The sequence below is a fragment of the Gorilla gorilla genome, chromosome 9, assembly GCF_029281585.2.
Source record: "Gorilla gorilla gorilla isolate KB3781 chromosome 9, NHGRI_mGorGor1-v2.1_pri, whole genome shotgun sequence".
Taxonomy (NCBI): Eukaryota; Metazoa; Chordata; class Mammalia; order Primates; family Hominidae; genus Gorilla; species Gorilla gorilla.
Genome location: NC_073233.2, coordinates 90,747,089 through 90,764,734, shown reverse-complemented (window position 1 = coordinate 90,764,734; position 17,646 = coordinate 90,747,089). Strand labels below are relative to the sequence as shown.

At 40.0% G+C, this 17,646-nt stretch overlaps 1 protein-coding gene across 8 annotated transcripts in view; it reads left to right on the top strand.

Moving 5' to 3' along the window:
* PRCP (prolylcarboxypeptidase) overlaps positions 1-17,646 on the top strand; it is a 147,637-nt gene that overhangs the window by 93,908 nt on the left and 36,083 nt on the right. The window lies entirely within an intron of this gene.

The window sequence follows — 17,646 nt, the reverse complement described above, 5'->3', positions numbered from 1 at the left end:
ACACTGATGCAAGAGGTGGGTTCCCATGGTCTTGGGCAGCTTCACCCCTGTGGCTTTGCAGGGTACAGCCTCCCTCTCAGTTGCTTTCACTGGCTGGCATTGAGTGTCTGTGGCTTTTCCAGGCTCACGGTACAAGCTGTCAGTGGGTCTACCATTCTGGGATCTGGAGGATGGTGGCCCTCTTCTCACAGCTCCACTAGGCATCGCCCCAGTAGAGACTCCATGTGGGGGCTCTGACTCCACATTCCCTTCTACACTGTCCTAGCAGAGGTTCTCCATGAGGGCTCCACCCCTGCAGCAAACTTTTGCCTGGGCATCCAGGCATTTCCATGCATCTTCTGAAATCTAGGCAGAGGATCCCAAACCTCAATTCTTGACTTCTGTGCACCTGCAGGCTCAACACCATGTGGAAGCTGCTAAGGCTTAGGGCTCCCACCCTCTGAAGTCACAGCCTAAGCTCTATGTTGGCCCCTTTAAGCCGTGACTGGAGTGGCTAGGACACAGGGCACCCAGTCCCTAGGCTGCACACAGCATGGGGACCCTGGGCTCAGCCTACAAAACCACTTTTTCCTCCTGGGGCTCCAGGCCTGTGATGGGAGGGGCTGCCGTGTGGTCTCTGACATGGCCTGGAGACATTTTCCCCATGGTCTTGGGGATTAACATTAGGCTCCTTGCTACTTATGCAATTTCTGCAGCTGGCTTGAATTTCTCCTCAGAAAATAGGTTTTTCTTTTCTACTGCATCATCAGGCTACAAATTTTCTGAACTTTTATGCTGTTTCCCTTTTAAAATGGAATGCTTTTAACAGCACCCAAGTCACATTTTGCATGCTTTGCTGCTTAGAAATTTGTTCCGCCAGATACCCTAAATCATCTCTTTCAAGTTCAAAACTCCACAAATCTCTAGGGTGGGGCAAAATGCCACCAGTCTCTTTACTAAAACATAGCAAGAGTCACCTTTGTTTCAGTTCCCAAGAAGTTCCTCATCTCCATCTCAGACCACCTCAGCCTGGACCTTGTTGTTCATATCACTATCAGCATTTTTGTCAAAGCCATTCAACAAGTCTCTAGGAGGTTCCAAACTTTCCCACATTTTCCTATCTTATTCTCAGCCCTCCAAACTGTTCCAACCTCTGCCTGTTACCCAGTTCCAAATTTGCTTCCACATTTTCGGGTATCCTTTCAGCAATGCCCCACTCTACTGGTACCAATTTACTGTATTAGTTCGTTTTCATGCAGCTGACAAAGACATACCCGGGACTGGGAAGAAAAAGAGGTTTAATTTGACTTACAGTTCCACAGGGCTGGGGAGGCCTCAGAATCATGGCAGGAGGTGAAAGGCGCTTCTTACATGGTGGCGGCAAGAGAAAATGAGGAAGAAGCAAAAGTGGAAACCCCTGATAAACCTATCAGATCTTGTAAGACTTATTCACTATCATGAGACTTGCACAGGAAAGACTGGCCCCCATGATTCAATAACCTCCCCCGGGTCTCTCCCACAACACGTGGGAGTTCTGGGAGATACAATTCAAGTTGAGATTTGGGTGGGGACACAGCAAAACTATATCACGTGCCAAATGCAAAAATACACATATGGTTGTAATGTACTTTTGTGTGTGTTTTGTTTAATACCACAGTATAAAGTTATTGATGGTTATCAGTCATTGGGAGTACTTTTTGAGCCTTTGCTATGGTCAGGGACTTGTACACACACCACTTTGAATCCTTGCAACCTTGTAAGGAAGTTATTAGTTTTCCCTTTTATAGATGAAGTAACTGAGGTACTGAGATATGAAGGAGTTTTCTGGAAATCACCTAGCTAGAAAGTGGCACAATCAGCATTTCAACGTGGGACTTTCAGGCTATAGAGCTGGGGTCTTTCCACTGTGCTGAGCCAACCTTCAAAACAGTGACAGCACAGTGGTGGTGACTGTTCTGGAAGCTGTCATAGGATCAGAGAAGGAGCATTCTCCTTTGGGCCTGGGGTTGTCCTAGAAAACTTTGTAGAGGGGACAGCACTTGAACGAACATTTTGAGGACAAGGTAGTAATTTTTTTTTGTAATGATGCGAGAGAGGAATGCATTCCAGGCAGGAGGAAATCCATGTAGAGAAGCCTGGAGACTTGAGAAAGCGTACGTCCAGAGCATTTCTGGAATATGAAGTGGGAGAGGGCCATGTGGTAGAAGACGAGGCTGGTAAAGAGGTGAGCAGGGTGCCAGGACAGACATTATCAGCTTCTCTTGAGTTTGCCTTCGCTACGGCCTTGTGTACCACTGGTTAGTTGGGTTGTGCCTCCTCTTTGCTGCCATAACAATCACCCTGTTCTCACCCACATTCACAATGTGCATTCCTTATATAGAAATAATTTCTTTGCTTGCTTGTCTCCTCTGGTAGACTGTGGCCGCTTTCATAGCAAAAAATAAGGCTTTTTATCCTTGTATCCAGTATAGCCAGGCACACAGAGTAAGTACTCAGGAAATGGTGGAACGATGAAAGAGCCTTGTCTTTGCTGAGGAGGCTCAGTATTAATTATAGTCACCTATGTGTTTACAGCTTTTCTACCTTTCAAGGTTGAGTTGGATTTTAACTGAGTAATTGTAGGATCTGTTCACATTTCCTGAGGCTAACACATCTCTGATAGAAAGAAAACAGTCTTGCTGGTAGCCCCACAGGCCTAAAGCAGAGTTAACTGGTGTAGTCTAAGTTCGGGTGAGGTCACTTGGTCTTCAGATGTCACATCACACTTCTCAGTTCTTCCAGTTCAACTCAGGAGTCATTGATGTAGCAAGGCCTGTGCACATTGTGTTTTGCACTTTGTGGGTACAGAGATTAGCCAGAAAGGGAGAGGCAGTAAGGCATGGTGGGGAAAACACAGCCTCTCTACTCCATAGGGTTCCTCTGAAGAACAATTGAGATTATTTACATGTAGTCCTAGTTCAGCCCTTACACTATTCACAGGGGCAGGAAGAAATAACACACATGGTGTGTTCAACAGATTCTAACTTTTTTTATACAGGTTTTTTTTTTATTACAGTTTTACAGTTTATAACAGTATGGTGGTTATAAGACATGTATGTATAAATAACTACTGTGCAAGGGTACATTTGAAAAGATTATAATATGGCTAAAATACCATGAAAGCACAAAGAAGGCAGGAATGCTTCATGAAGGGAGTGGCGTTGAATAGAACCCCCAGGACATTTCACAGGGTAGACGGCTGTGTGGATTAAAGGCTTAACTATTGCCTGCTCCAGGACTTCTTTTTTGACCACCCTATTCTATTAGAAGTCGATCTGCCTCTTTTATTCTCTATCAGAATAAAACCTGTACAACTAGTTTCCTTTTTTTTTTTTTTTTTTTTTTGAGACAGGGTCTCACTTTGTTGCCCAGGCTGGAGTCCAGTGGTGTGATCACAGTTCATTGCAGCGTTGAACTCCTGGGCTCAGGTGATCCTCCCACTTCATCTTCCTGAGTGGCTGGTACTACAGGTGCATGCCATTATGCCATGCTAATTTTTGTATTTTTTGAAGAGATGGGGTTTTGCCATGTTGCCCAGGCTGGTCTCGAACTCCTTGGCTCAAGTGATCTGCCAGCCTTGGCCTCCCAAAGTCCTGGGATCACGGGTGTGAGCCACCGCACCCAGGTAAAACTTGTACAATTAGTTTCTAAGTTCTTATTTGTGTATTTGCTTGTTTGTTTTTTGTTTCCTGTTGTCTGTCACCAGACTATAAGCCCTGTGCAGGCAGTGACCATTTCTAGCTTGTTCACTGTTGTTATACTCTAGTACTTATCCCATGGTAGGCACTCAAGAAATACTTACACATCCCACTAACTCTGGGAAGTTGTTGATTATCTAGTGTTGTGGTGGCAAAACCACCTGAAAGTAATCAAAGGAAGCCACTTGGTTACATTTGAACTTGTTGTTATTGTTCTGAGCTTTTTGGTTTCTGCTGAGGATATCCTTTTCCCTTCCTTTATCTTTTTTATAGCGCCATTATCATTTAGACCAGATGAATGTGCAAAACAATGAGTAGTCTGTAGAGTGTATCTTTAAGATAATGATAAAAAGTCCCTGGAGGACATTTTATAGTGAAATCAGGACTGCAAATTTGATGTTGGAGTTTCCAGGGAGGAAAAAACTTAGACATTACTTTCCTCAGCTGCTTCCTTTGGTGGATGCTATTCATGTGGGGATTTTGTAAAGTTTAATTTTCCAGAGTGCTTTAACATTATGTATTTTTCAATGTGATAAAAAAATTTATTTTAAAGCAGTCTCTGAAAAGAGGTTGTAGGTTTTCTGTTTCAGTGGTTCTCATGGTATCATTCACAGAAGATTCTCCATGGAAGAAGAAGAGTTGTATTTTAGCATTATGTTGTAATACTATGTTTGTATGTGCTTTTTCTTTTTTAAACATGTAGTTTATTAATTCATCAGAGGTAACCAGTGAAGATTGTGGCTGCTGATGTCTTTTATCTCACCAGGGTGGAACAGGACCTAAACATTTGAGAACAATTAGTTTATTACCTTCTATCAATTTCTTTAATAGGTTTTGGAGAAAAGGGTAGCAATAGAATATGCTTTATTGACTTCTATTAAATGCTGGGGGGAGCCTGATGGCCTTGGAACTGTTTTGCCAATTTAGTGGGGCATTTCGTGTTTAAAATGCCCACAGTCAGGGCCACTGCAGAATCTGTTATAAATGGGCTATAGTGGTGACTACAGCTGTTCAAAAGACTTCCTTTTGTTGACTGTTGTTAAACGAATACTGCTGATGTCATATATTGAGTCCTTCTTCACTGAGATCTTTCTGGGGTGTATTATGACTTTGGAAATTAAACATTGTCATATATGTTAAATATGTAGCAATTTAAGAGAGACATACCTTGGCTTGAAGCCTGGCTTGTTCTCATAATCATGTGCCATGTGAACCTTTCAATAGCCTTCTACTTATTCTTCTCACTTTCTTTTTTTTTTTTAAAAAAAAAAAACAGATCAGAATAAGTTTTAAAACTCTTGAAGGCTTCCAATTGCCTTTAAATTAAGTTCAGACTCCCTATCATAGCCCACTTAGCGCTAAGCCTCATCCAGTACCATTCTCTCTCTTGTTCACCACTGATCTTATCTCTGTTTCTACATTAAGCTCTTTCTGGCCTCTGGCTCTTTGTATTTTCTGTTTCTTCTTTCTAGAGTTCTTTCTTTGTCTGGCTCCTTCAGGCTTCGGTTCCATTGCCACCTCCATAGAGAGGCCTTCTGTATTAGTTTCTTAGGGCTGCAGAGTATCACAAACTAGGAGGCTTAAAACAATAGAAGTTTATCCTCTCACTTCCAGAGGCCAGAAGTCCAAAGTCAGGGTGTCAGCAGGATTGGTTACTTCTTGGGGACTCCGAGGGAGAGCCTGGTCCGGGCTCCGGGGAAGAGTCTGCTCTGTGTCCCTCGCTAAGCTTCTGCTGGCTGTTGGCAGTCCTTGGCATTCTTTTGCTGGAAGCTGCTTGACTCCAGTCTCTGCTTCCATTGTCACATGGCCATTTTGCTTTTGTGCATCTGTGTCTTAACATGGCATTCTTCTCTCTGTGCCTCTTTGTCTCTTCTTTTCTTATAAGAACACCAGTCATATTGGATTAAGAGCCCACCCCTCTCCAGCATGTCCTCATCTTAACTAATGACATCTGCAATGATCCTATTTCTAAATAAAGTCACATTCTGAGGTTCTAGGAAGGACATAAATTTTGGGGGGATGCTATTCAACCCAGTATACCTACATGACTTTCAATTTAAAGTAGGCTGTGTTATTGGAGCTATACAGTAGTCCTCCCTTCTTCATGGGGGATACGTTTCAAGACCCCCAGTAGATGCCAGAGTTGTCGGTTAGTAATGAACCCTATATATAGTATGTTTTTTCCTATACATACATACCTATGATAAAGTTTTATTTATAAATTAGGCACAATAAGAGATTAACAACAATAATGAATAATAAACAACTATGACACATTATGTGAACGCGTAGTCTCTTTCTCTCTCTCAAAATATCTTGTTGTACTGTACTCACCTATTTTCTGACCATGGTTGATGGGTAACTGAAACTGCAGAAAGCAAAACTATGGATAAGGTCTATAAGCATACTCATCGGTTATTTATTCCTGGCCAGTGATGAGCAAGGCACTTTATTAGACCACGTTACATATTGTACTCAGCTCTGGGCACACCATCTGTAAGAGGGAATGTTAATTAATCCAGTGTGAGCAGGGTTAGGAGGACTTTAGAATATAGTGTCATATGGGAAATAGTAAGAACTGGGGTTGCTCAGTTGGAGAACAGAAGATTTATGAGGTCATCACAGTTCTTTGCAGGAGGAGTAGTAATATGTAAGATTGGATTGTGAGTTACATAGATCACAGGTCTGAACTCCTGTTCATGAGAAACATGGTTTTTGCCTTTTTTGGAGGTTGAGGGGTCTTTGTCCTTTTACATTATACCACCAGATACCAGCCTCTATCTCTCAGAAGATGTGATGTAGTTATAACAGTGGTATCAGGAGAATATTTTGCATGTATAGAAGAAACATTCAGAACAGGCCAGGTGCGATGGCTTATGCCTATAATCCCAGCACTTTGGGAGGGCAAGGCGGGTGGATCACTTGAGTTCAGGAGTTCAAGACCAGCCTGGGCAACATGGCAAAACCCCATCTCTACTAAAAATACAAAAAGTAGCAGGGAATGGTGGGGCACGCCCATAGTCCCAGCTACTCAGAGGCTGAGGCAGGAGAATTGCTTGAACCCAGGAGACGAAGTTTGCACGAGCCAAGATCATGCCACTGCACTCCAGCCTGGGCGACAGAGTCAGATTCTGTTTCAAAAAAAAAAAAAAAGAGAAACATTTAGAACAATAGACTATAAAGGAAGAAAATCAGTAACACATCATCTTATGTTTAACAAAGCAGAAGAATATAAACTTTCAAGGCCTTGATGATATGCAGCCTTACATTATTTTTATGAGATTATTATTGAAATGCTTATATATCATATATATGAGTTCTGGCAAGATTATTTACTCCTTAAAATAGAATAAATACAGCATAGTTTAGATTACCTTGCAAATCAGCAAGCAGATTGTGGCAGCATTTGTCCATGGTGGACAGGACCTCATAGCTCTGGTTATATTCAGGCTGCATGAAGACAGGAATGACCTTAATTCTCTTGCCCCCTGTCCTCTCACAACCCCTTTATGACATTCTCATCCTAGTTTTATCCAACCATTGAACTCTGCTCCTGCTCCTGGGTTGTAAATATCTGCTAAGCGGCAGATTATTGTGCCTACCAATTCAGTCTCCAACCTCAGGAGCTTTATGGAGGCCTAGGCATCAGTTTTTTCTTCCATGCTGAACTTTTACCTCTGTCTTTAAATCATTGCCATCCTGGGCTCTCTTTTACTATCTCTTTTAATAGATTACTCTGTCCCTTTACTTCATTGACTAAAAACTAAGGTGTTATATGAGAGGCATTTTAACTAGAATCCTTTTAGTTTCCTCCCTCGGTAATTAGAAAGATAACTCTTGCATCCATCTGTTTCCCAGTGGAGAAGGGGTTCCCAAGTCAGATCTTTCTGTTGGTGCTATTGACCCCATTCCCTCCTTCCTTCCCAGGATCTCGCTGCATCACATATCCCTCACTTACCTAGAGTCTCAACTATTCCCTCCAATTACTTTTTGTCCTAGGGTATTATACCTCTTCCCTGTTTCTTCCTTCTTAAAACTCTGTTGTTGGAAACACATATTTTACACATTGATCAAATCAACATTTTGCAGCACATGTGGGTTCACCAAACACTAGTATGCTGCTGAACGAGCTGCTATGTTGTACATTTTACAGAAAGCTGTTTCTCAGGTAAAGTTATTGTGTCCTGGCTGACAGCCATGACTTTGAAGTCCTTTCCAGTCTTAAAAACTTTGACTTATAACCTTGTCACCAAGATCAATTATATTTTAGGTAATATGCTTCGGTAAAATGCTGATTAGTCCTTCTCCTGCACTCCCTGCAATGTTGGCCTTCTGTCCATATTATTTGTAGTTATATAGAACTGTTTCTTCACCCAGCAGAAGGCATGCATTTCCTGCTTCCTCAGCAGCCCAAAATGTTATGTGGTGCTCTTAGATTTAAGGCTTGGGTTCTCCATTAGGCATGTGATTTGTCACTGGGCAAAAGGCACATCCAACTACAGTGTTGTGCAACTCTTCCAAAGCTGGGAACAGACCCACCCAATAAATGAACCTGCACAAACTTACTTGACCTTCTTGGGAACTTTGCTTTCCATTCTCATTTTTGTTTTTATACCAACTGCAGAGCCACGATGCATGCATGCATTCATTTACTCTCTATATATTCATTGGTCTTCTACTACATGCCAGGCCTTATTCCAGTCACTGTGTGCTCAGAAGTGGACAAAACAGAGAAAAGTCCCTGCCTATTTGAGTCTATTTCCAGTGGATGTTTTTCATTCACTGTTGGTTTAGAGAAACGATCTTGGATTTCAGCTAGGTTTCTTTCCTCCCTTTCTCCCTCTCTTCCTTCTTTCCTTCCTCCTTTCCCTTCCCTTCCTTCCCTTTCTTCTGTCTCTCTATACCGCTTTATTTCCCTCCTTCCTTTCTTCCTTCTTTCTTTTCTTCTTTTCTTCTTTTTTTTTTTTTTGAGATGGAGTCTCGCTCTGTCGCCCAGGCTGGAGTGCAGTGGCATGATCATAGTTCACTGTAACCTTGAACTTCTGGGCTCAAGGGATCCTCTGATCTCAGCGTCCTGAGTAGCTAGGACTATAGGCATGTACCACCACACCCAGCTAATATTTTTATTTTTTGTAGAGACAGGGTCTTGCTATGTTGCCCAGGCTGGTCTTGAACTCCTGGGCTCAAGTGATCCTACCACCTTGGCCTCCTGAAGTGTTGGAATTACAGGTGTGAGCCAGTGCACCTGGCCTAGGTTTTTCTTTTTCCTTATTTATTTATTTATTTTTTGAGACAGAGTCTTGCTCTGTCACCCAGGTGGGAATGCAGTGGTGTGATCTTGGCTTACCGCAACCTCTGCCTCCCAGGTTCAAGTGATTCTTGGGCCTCAGCCTCCCAAGTAGCTGAGATTATAGGCGTGTATCACCATGCTTGGCTAATTTTTTGTATTTTTGTAGAGAAGAGGTTTTGCCATGTTGGCCAGGCTGGTCTCGAACTCCTGGCCTCAATTTGATCCTCCCGCCTCAGCCTCCCAAAGCGCTGGGATTAAAGGTGTGAGCCATTGTGGCAGCCCAGTGAGTCTAATCTCATCTCCCATGTCTTCCCCTCATAAACCTCTTGCCGTAAAACAACAGTTCCTGAATTTATGCTCATTCTGTATAGCTCATCATAGCCTTGCACATGTTTTTCTTCCTTTGCTTGAAATGCTCTTTTGTACCTGAAAAAAAAAATTCTTCTCTGTGTTTCAGCTCAGATATTACCTCCTTGGTGCAGCCCTCTGTAATTTCCTCAGGCAGGGTGGTGGCTTTGGCTTCTGAGCTCCCACAGTGCTTTGTATACAGAACTTAACCACACCACTGCTTGGTTGTTTACTAGCACATTAATCATTTCTGTTAGATTCTCCAGAACTTGAGAAATGGAATTGTATCTTAGTTTTTTTCTTAATACCTGCCTTTTAGTGAGCACTCAATAAGTATTTTTAAATGAAAGAAAAATTTAATATTAATGTGATTTAGTGCAATATAATTTACATATGCCTGTATAGTGAAATAGAAATATAAACATGTATCTTGTAAAATAATATATATCTTCAATGAGATTTTAAATGTTTATCAATCTGCTTTTGAATTATCTTATTATACATACAGAACAATGCATTATCCTAACTCCAGAATCCCCTCATTCTCTTTTACAGTCAGTTTTCCCCTGCACTGGTAACCAATATCCTGGTTTCTGACAGCACAGATTTTGAATCCTGACTTTAAAAAGAAGGGGGATGATTGTTGTTTCAATCATGTGAACATGTAATATATTTATTTAGAAATGAAAGATTTAAAATAATTGGCCTCTGTGTCTGTTTTTTATCCAAGAGTTTGGACTTGAGATCTAAGTTCCCTTTCTGTCCTAAGATTTTATGAAACTTAATTTAAAACTTAACAAACCGCGTGTGGTGGTGTGCGCCTTTAGTTACAGCTACTCTCGAGCTTAGGAAGGAGGATCGCCTGAGCCCAGGAGTTCGAGGCTGCAGTGAGCTATGATCTGGCCACTCTACTTTGCCTGGGCTACAGAGGGGAGACCCCGTCTCTTAGAGAACAAACAAAAAAAAGTAATGGTCTTTCCGACTTTACTACTTATATAAGGGCGCCCTCTGGTGGTGTATCATTTCCTAAAATTTATATGCAGTGCTTGATTACAGCAGCACTTTATCTCTAATTTGGGAGCTTGAGCTGTGGCCGGGTAATTCTTTTAGTACAAAGCTTCCTGAAGCCATGGGAAGGCATTGATTATGTGGTGCTTTCACAGAGCTGTTTGGTTACTAAGCACAATTTTTTTTCCACATAGATAGATGCTGTTGTGATATTTATTTATACCATTATTGAATTTATAATAGCTTCTCATATTTTCTCAAGCACTGGCTACTAATATATAACACATCTGTGATAATTTTAACATTAAGAAGGGAACCTCATAATCAGAAACACAAGAACCACTTACTTAGAAGATTTAAACTGCATCAGTTGAACAATTATCTATGGCCGGGCGTGGTGGCTCATGCCTGTAATCCCAGCACTTTGGGAGGCCGAGGCAGGTGGATCACTTGAGGTCAGGAGTTTGAGACCAGCCTGGCCAACATGGTGAAACCCTGTCTCTACTAAAAGTACAAAAATTATCCGGGTGTGGTGGTGGGCACCTGTAATCCCAGCCACTTGGGAGGCTGAGGCAGGATAATTGCTTGAACTCGGGAGGTGGAGGTTGCAGTGAGCCAAGATCACGCCCCTGCACTCCAGCCTGGGTGACAGAGCAAGACTCCAGCTCAAAAAAAAAAAAAAATTAAAAACAATTATCTGTAAAGTATCTGCCATGTACAAGGGCACTGTGGTAGCTATTGTGTTCTTGCCTTTCAAACCATCTGAGTATAGGAGGCTGGGGCACTAAATTTTCCTCATGATGGACTCTCCTATTATCACTTATTTGCTTCCCTTTCTCATTTACCATTTTCTCTTTAAATAAATTTATTTCTAAGAGTCTCATTTTTAAGATTAGGGGCATGTTAGGAAAAAAAAAGCATAGGAGTCAGGGAATGCAGTTCTGTCTCCTGGTTAACACTTATAGAAGTATGTGTAAAGAGGAGCAGTGTCTTATTACATACGAAGATGATTGCCTTTGAAGCATATCTCTGAGAGGACTTCCACCCTTTTTGTTAAGATGGAAGCTCGACCCTCTAAGGTTGGCAATGACGAGAGCATCTTTGTGGGAAGGGAGGACTGTACCTTCTTGGACTCACCTTCCTCTTGGAGGGACTTGTAAACATTTCCTTTGCTACCACCACACTCACTGGGGGATACCGTTTCCTCTTTAATTCTTTAAGTCAAATTTAATCTCCAATACTTTCTGGTATCTTCATTGTATGGATGAGTAAAGGTAGAACATTTAAGCAGGGTTTTTTGAAAGGCCTTGACATAATAAAGAAGAAATAAACCAGGAGTCATCCAAGAGCCAGAGATCTGACTCATAAGATGTGGCTTGCTCTCTGATCTTGTCCTAGCTCTAGGGTGCCCATGTGTGAGGGACAACTTAGTAGGAATCCACTCCTAGACATCCATCCTTCTCCAACTGTAGATCTAGGGCTTGTCTAAACTCCACCTTCCTTCCACATTTTAGTCCTTCTTTGGGAACCTGTGTTCTTCTAACATAAAAGTGTCCATCCTTTCAGGGCATATCAAGCTTGCCCAGAAAGCTGTCAGTCTCCATTGAAGAACTCTAATGGAATGTAACCCCACAATCCCCAAATTAATATAAGACACACACATCAAATGGAAGAAAGAGGGTCTTATTTTATTTTAGATCTCTGCATTAGGGTTGGAAACCAGAGCACATGAAAAACTCCTTTAAGGTGCTTTGATTTATTGGAGGTATAAGTTAATTTTTTTGGTCATGTATATCTCTGGGTATACTTTTTGTATCTTTAGTAAAATTTTAGTTAACTGTTATTAGATGTCTGGGTGCCTGAATAAATCCAACTGCATACTGAATTTTCTAAAACTGAAGGCTGCCAAGAAGGAGCCAATGTGATTTTGGTTTTATCAGTGGCCTAATGGAGTTAGCAATAGTAGTGTAGTAACAATTATTGTCAGGTCAGTGAAAAGACCAACATTCCACATATTCTGCAATGTAACTGTTAGTAAATGGCTGGGAGATTTGTCCTTCATTTTGCAAATTTAGGAGAAAGATACTCACTCCAAGTGTCGCCTACCGAGGGTTGAAGTTTATAGTCAGCTTTATCTGCATGAGCGTGTTATAATGCAAGGAGTATAAAGATCTGGGTTTTCTTGGAGGCGGGATTGGGTAGGGGTTAAAAGCACATGAAAAGAATTACATTTGATTCCTAATTATTAGTTACATTACCTTGGGCAAGCTATCTGACCTCTCTGAGCATCAGCCTTATTATTTTAAAACTGGGTGATGAAAGTGGCCCCAGAGGGTAACTGCCGAGATGGTGAAGGGATCTGTGTAAAGCAACAGCACTGTGGCAGACACGTGGTAGGTGCTCTGTGTTATTCCCTCCCATCCCCACCTCTCCCACCCCCGCTGTCCCCAAGTTGCCATCAAAACTAACAGATGTAATGTTGCTACTGATTTTTCTGGATGCGAACTTTATTCTTGAGTGGTTTTAAAGTCCAAATAATTACTTTTATACAATAAACATCATTTAAAGGATGGTCTCTTTTCTTCTTGCCTACCCATTCTCACAGATCTGTTTCTCCTCCACATGGTAAAGTGGGGAAGCATGTTTTGAAATTTCTTGGACCATAAAAAAAAATTATAAAAAAAAAAATGAAATTTCTAGGACCATGTGCTAGAAAGAACTGCTGTGCATGACTAGAGAGGTTTGTTTCCTTTCCGAGGTCATACTGTGTTGTCTTTACCGTGCTATTATTTATTTTAATTGGTTCAATAAACCAAATTGCAAAAATAAAGTTCTAGCTCTGCCTCTGCCTTGTGACCATGGCTAAGTCATGTGACCTCTTCAAGCCTAAGGGATTTCTTCAGTTGAGCAGCACAGATGGAATGGTTTCTAAGGCCCTTGTCACCTTTTCATGTTGTAATTCATAAAATCTTTATTCAGGAGCCCAGAACAGGGAGTGGCACGTGGGTCCCACTTCTCAACAGCAGAGGGCATGCTGCCCCTAGTGTGCCTGGCCATTAGGTGTTGAAAACTGTCTAGTTATCTAGCCAGAAGTTGATATCCTTGATGATAGGAAGGAGCCAAGGAAATTCTGTAAATTCACGTTGTGCAAAGGACGTTTCACTACATATTTCCAGTTGTTTAGCACCTAGGTGAAACACTCAGAAAATAGGAGATTTTGACATTCTAAGGTCCTGTAATTCTGTGAAGAACTTAATCTGTCTCCCATCTAAGTACTCCGTGCTTAGGATTGGTGTGCCAATGGGATAGAGAGGAGAACTAACATCTTTTAAGCATGTATATATCTGGAACTATGCCTGGTACATTAGGTGCATTTTCCCTATCCTCACAGAAATCCTTTGAATTGTATGTGGTTATCCTTATTTTATACAGGAAGATACTAATGTTCAGAGAGGTTAAGTAATTTGCCCGAGGCTTCACAGTTAGAAGAGATTCAAGTTCAGGTCTTTTAACTCCGAAGTCTGCTTTCTTGCCAGGGTTCCTCTCTCTTTTCCCCAGTCTTAACAATCAAGGCTGATTGCTAGGAGCAGGAGTACCTTGGGCACGGCCACACAAGGGAATTTGGCTTTCTCTGGTTCTGAAGTTCTTGTGGCCCTTGTGATTCTAGATGGAAGTGTTTCTCTGGCAAGAACTTTATATCAGTTATATTTAGCATGACATATACAAACACATACCCATGTTTTCAAATTTGAAAATTTTAGACTGGATTATTAATGTTTTTCTTTGTGGGATGCTTTTAAAGGCTACGGCAATATCTCAGTTTACATGAAGACTCAGTTCTGTAGTCAGTGGGTGAGGTGAAAATCATTAGGGCAAAATTATCTTCAAGAATCTCATGGGAAGGCATCTTGTTAGAGAGCCATGAGCTTCCTTTCTTTAAGTCCAACACAGTCAGTCTTTCCTCCCTTGTTGAAACCTGCTGAGCTTCGAAAGGTGTTCCTGTGGTGGTTTCTCATGTTGAGTTTCAAATGATACAGTTAGCTTATATTTGGGGGTATGTTCAGTGGTAATTCAAATCTTTAGACACCAGAGTCTCATTCAGCATGATGAGATACTTACAGTATTTCAGGTATTCTGAAACCTAGAACAAGAGAAGGAATAACAAATTAATGTCTATTTTGGTGCTTATTCTAACTCAGTGGTTTTCAAAACTTTACAGAATCACCTGTACGGCTTGTTAAAGCACAGTTTATTGGGTTTTACCCTCATGGTTTCTGATTCTGTAGGTCTGGGATTCAGCCAAAGGGATTGCATTTTCAACAAGTTCCCAGGTGAAGCTGATACTGCTGGTCTGGGGACCTCACATGGAGAACCACTGTACTAATTGAATGGAAGCAGGTGGAATCACTTATCCGTCTTCCTTTCACTGTCTGCCTGCCTTTCTTGCCCTTTCGTTTTTAGGCTGAGTGGATATAGTTAAAGTAGCTTAAGTTAAATTCAGGGATTGCAGCTCAGCCAACTCTTTATCCCATTGCTTAGCTTAGTACTTGGCCCAACATAGGAGTTCAATAGATTCTTGTTGAGTGAATGATTGAGTAAATTAACATGTATAATGGAAGGGTTTATAGCACATGGACATCATTATTTACATACCTCGTCCATAAAAACTGCTTATTTTCCTGAAAAGTAGACAGTCTTTAGATTAGAATATCATATTTTAGGACTACATATGGTGATGATCATAGATACCAGGAAGTTTGCAGTTAGGTAAAGTTTTGAGACGCTTGTGTTTTGGGACCTGTGGTATGAATGGGAGCTGTGTGTGTAGATAGAGCTGGGTGCAGGAAGTCCCATCTGTTTTAAAATGACCTAGGCAAATCTTACAGGGTCTGGTTTAGGTCAGAACTAAGCACTGTTCCTGGGAGACTGGAGCAGCGCTGGAACAGCCTATGTCTGATCCAGACTGGGTGCTGCATTCTCATTTCTGTCTTTCCAAAGCACTGAGGAATTTAGCCCCCATGATGCTAAAGGCTCAGTGAGACTCTGTACTGCAGGGTAAATCTGTAAATTCAGATTGTTGTACATGAATCTTACCATGTTATAGTATTTGATAATTACATTTTAAATAGTAAGTTAAAAAATCTCAAAGGGTAAAAAAAAAATCTCAAAAATATATTTAAAATTCAGTTTAAGAAATCATTTTCTTATGTAGCCAAAACAATATGAACACTTTTGACAAAATGAACAAGTCTTTAGGTCAAATTGAGTATTCCTTTTCTGAAATGCTTAGGACCAGAAGCATTTCAGATTTTGGATTTTTTTTTTTTGGATTTTTTTTTGATTTTGTAATAGTCATATTATGGTTACTGATTGAATATACCTAATCTGAAAATCCAAAATTTGAAATACTCTAATGAGCCTTTCCCTTTAGTATCATGTTGGTGCTCAAAAGTTTCAGATTTGGAGCATTTGGATTTTGGATTTTTGGATTAGGGATGCTCAACCTGTATCATTTAATAACTAGTCCATATTAAAATTACACATTTGTCCCTACATCATTGTGTATATCTTGTTTGTTCAAACTAGGATCCAATCCAGGGTCATGTATTATGTCTGGTTATTATGTTCCTTAAAATTCATTTAATCTAAAATAGTCCTTTCTCATGATATTGCCTTGTCAATTGTCTTGTAAAATGTTCTACCTTCACTATCTGTTGTCCCTTTGAAATATCTTCAACTTGCTCTTTTACCTTTATATTTCCTGGAACCTGGAAATTAGATCTAAAGGCTGGATTAAGATAAAATGAAACATTTTCGGCAGGAATACATCATAGGTGATATGTGCTTCATGTTGTGCCACATGAGGAGATACATAATCCGTGCGTGCTCTACCATTGATGATACTAAGAAAATTGATTACTAGATTAAAGTGATGGCAGCCTGATCCTTCCATTGTAGTTATGTTTTCCCCTTGTGACAAGAGAGTATTCTCTATCATATTTCTTTGATACTATATGAATGTTCATTTTCATATTATTCATTTTCCTAATGCTTTTAACACCAATTGATAATTCTTGCCTAAATCAGTAACTTTACAGAACTGTCATATTCTAATTCTGTCATTCCTTCTACATTAGCTGACATTTGACTAAACACAGCTCTTCTTTATTAACTGGGACTATTCGCAGCCATCAAATACAGTTCTGTTGGACAGGGAGGTTAAATGTTGAATTTTTTACTTTTTAATTCCCAATTTCAGAGTAAGGAGTTGATTCAATAGACAACTTAAATGGTGGCAAATGAACCTTTTCCTTTCTTTCCTTTTTAGAAATATTTTTGTGGACTAATGGAGTTTCATGAATTGAATGTTTCAATTAACTACAGTCATTATTCTTTTTATGTTTAATTTGTTTTTGTTTTACATTCAATTTATTAAAATGATTGCCAGTGATAGTTCCTTGTGGTTGGTTCCTATCTTCTTTAAATATAACTCTCCATTAATTGTGAGCACTTTCTTGCTTCCTTGCACAGCAAAATGCATAAGCTTATCTTGCAGCTTCCTTGTCCCAAATGTCAATCAGCCACTTCACTAATAAGCCCTAATTTCTTTTGGTGGGAATGATATAGACATGAAAATCTTGTAACTTAGAATATCTATGGTGTGCTGGGGTGACAAGGTTTATGGACCTTTTCAGTAGTCTATTTAGTTCATGAATTTTTAATATTGAAAGTTTGTACAATGAAAATTCAGATAGTAAGGGAAAACTGTATTTTGAAAAATAATGGTATGTATTATATACTTAAAAATTGCTAAGGGAGTAGATTTTAAGTGGTCTTATCACAAAAAATGATAAATATGTGAGGTAATGCTTATGTTAATTAGCTCAATTTAGCCATTCTACAGCGTATACATAATTTCAGAACATCGTGTTGTATACACCATACGTAAAATTTTATTTGCCAATTAAAAATGCATTAAAAATTAAAAAAGGGTTCACATTGTATTTACAATTCAATTTTAACATTATGTTTTTAAGTAGCTATTTGATTTTATAATTGTATTTTTTCTTTTACATTGAAAATCTTGACTACCAATAGCAAATATTACTTTATTTTATAATATAAGGAAATGATTTCAAAATAATAATATCGATATTACTATTAATAATAAAACAGTGAAGTTTAACATTTCTTGTGATTATTTTTGTAGTAGAGATTGATTTTAATGGAAGAATTAATTACCTTTATGTTGATCTCATTTTATTACTTTCCTTTGAAATATGT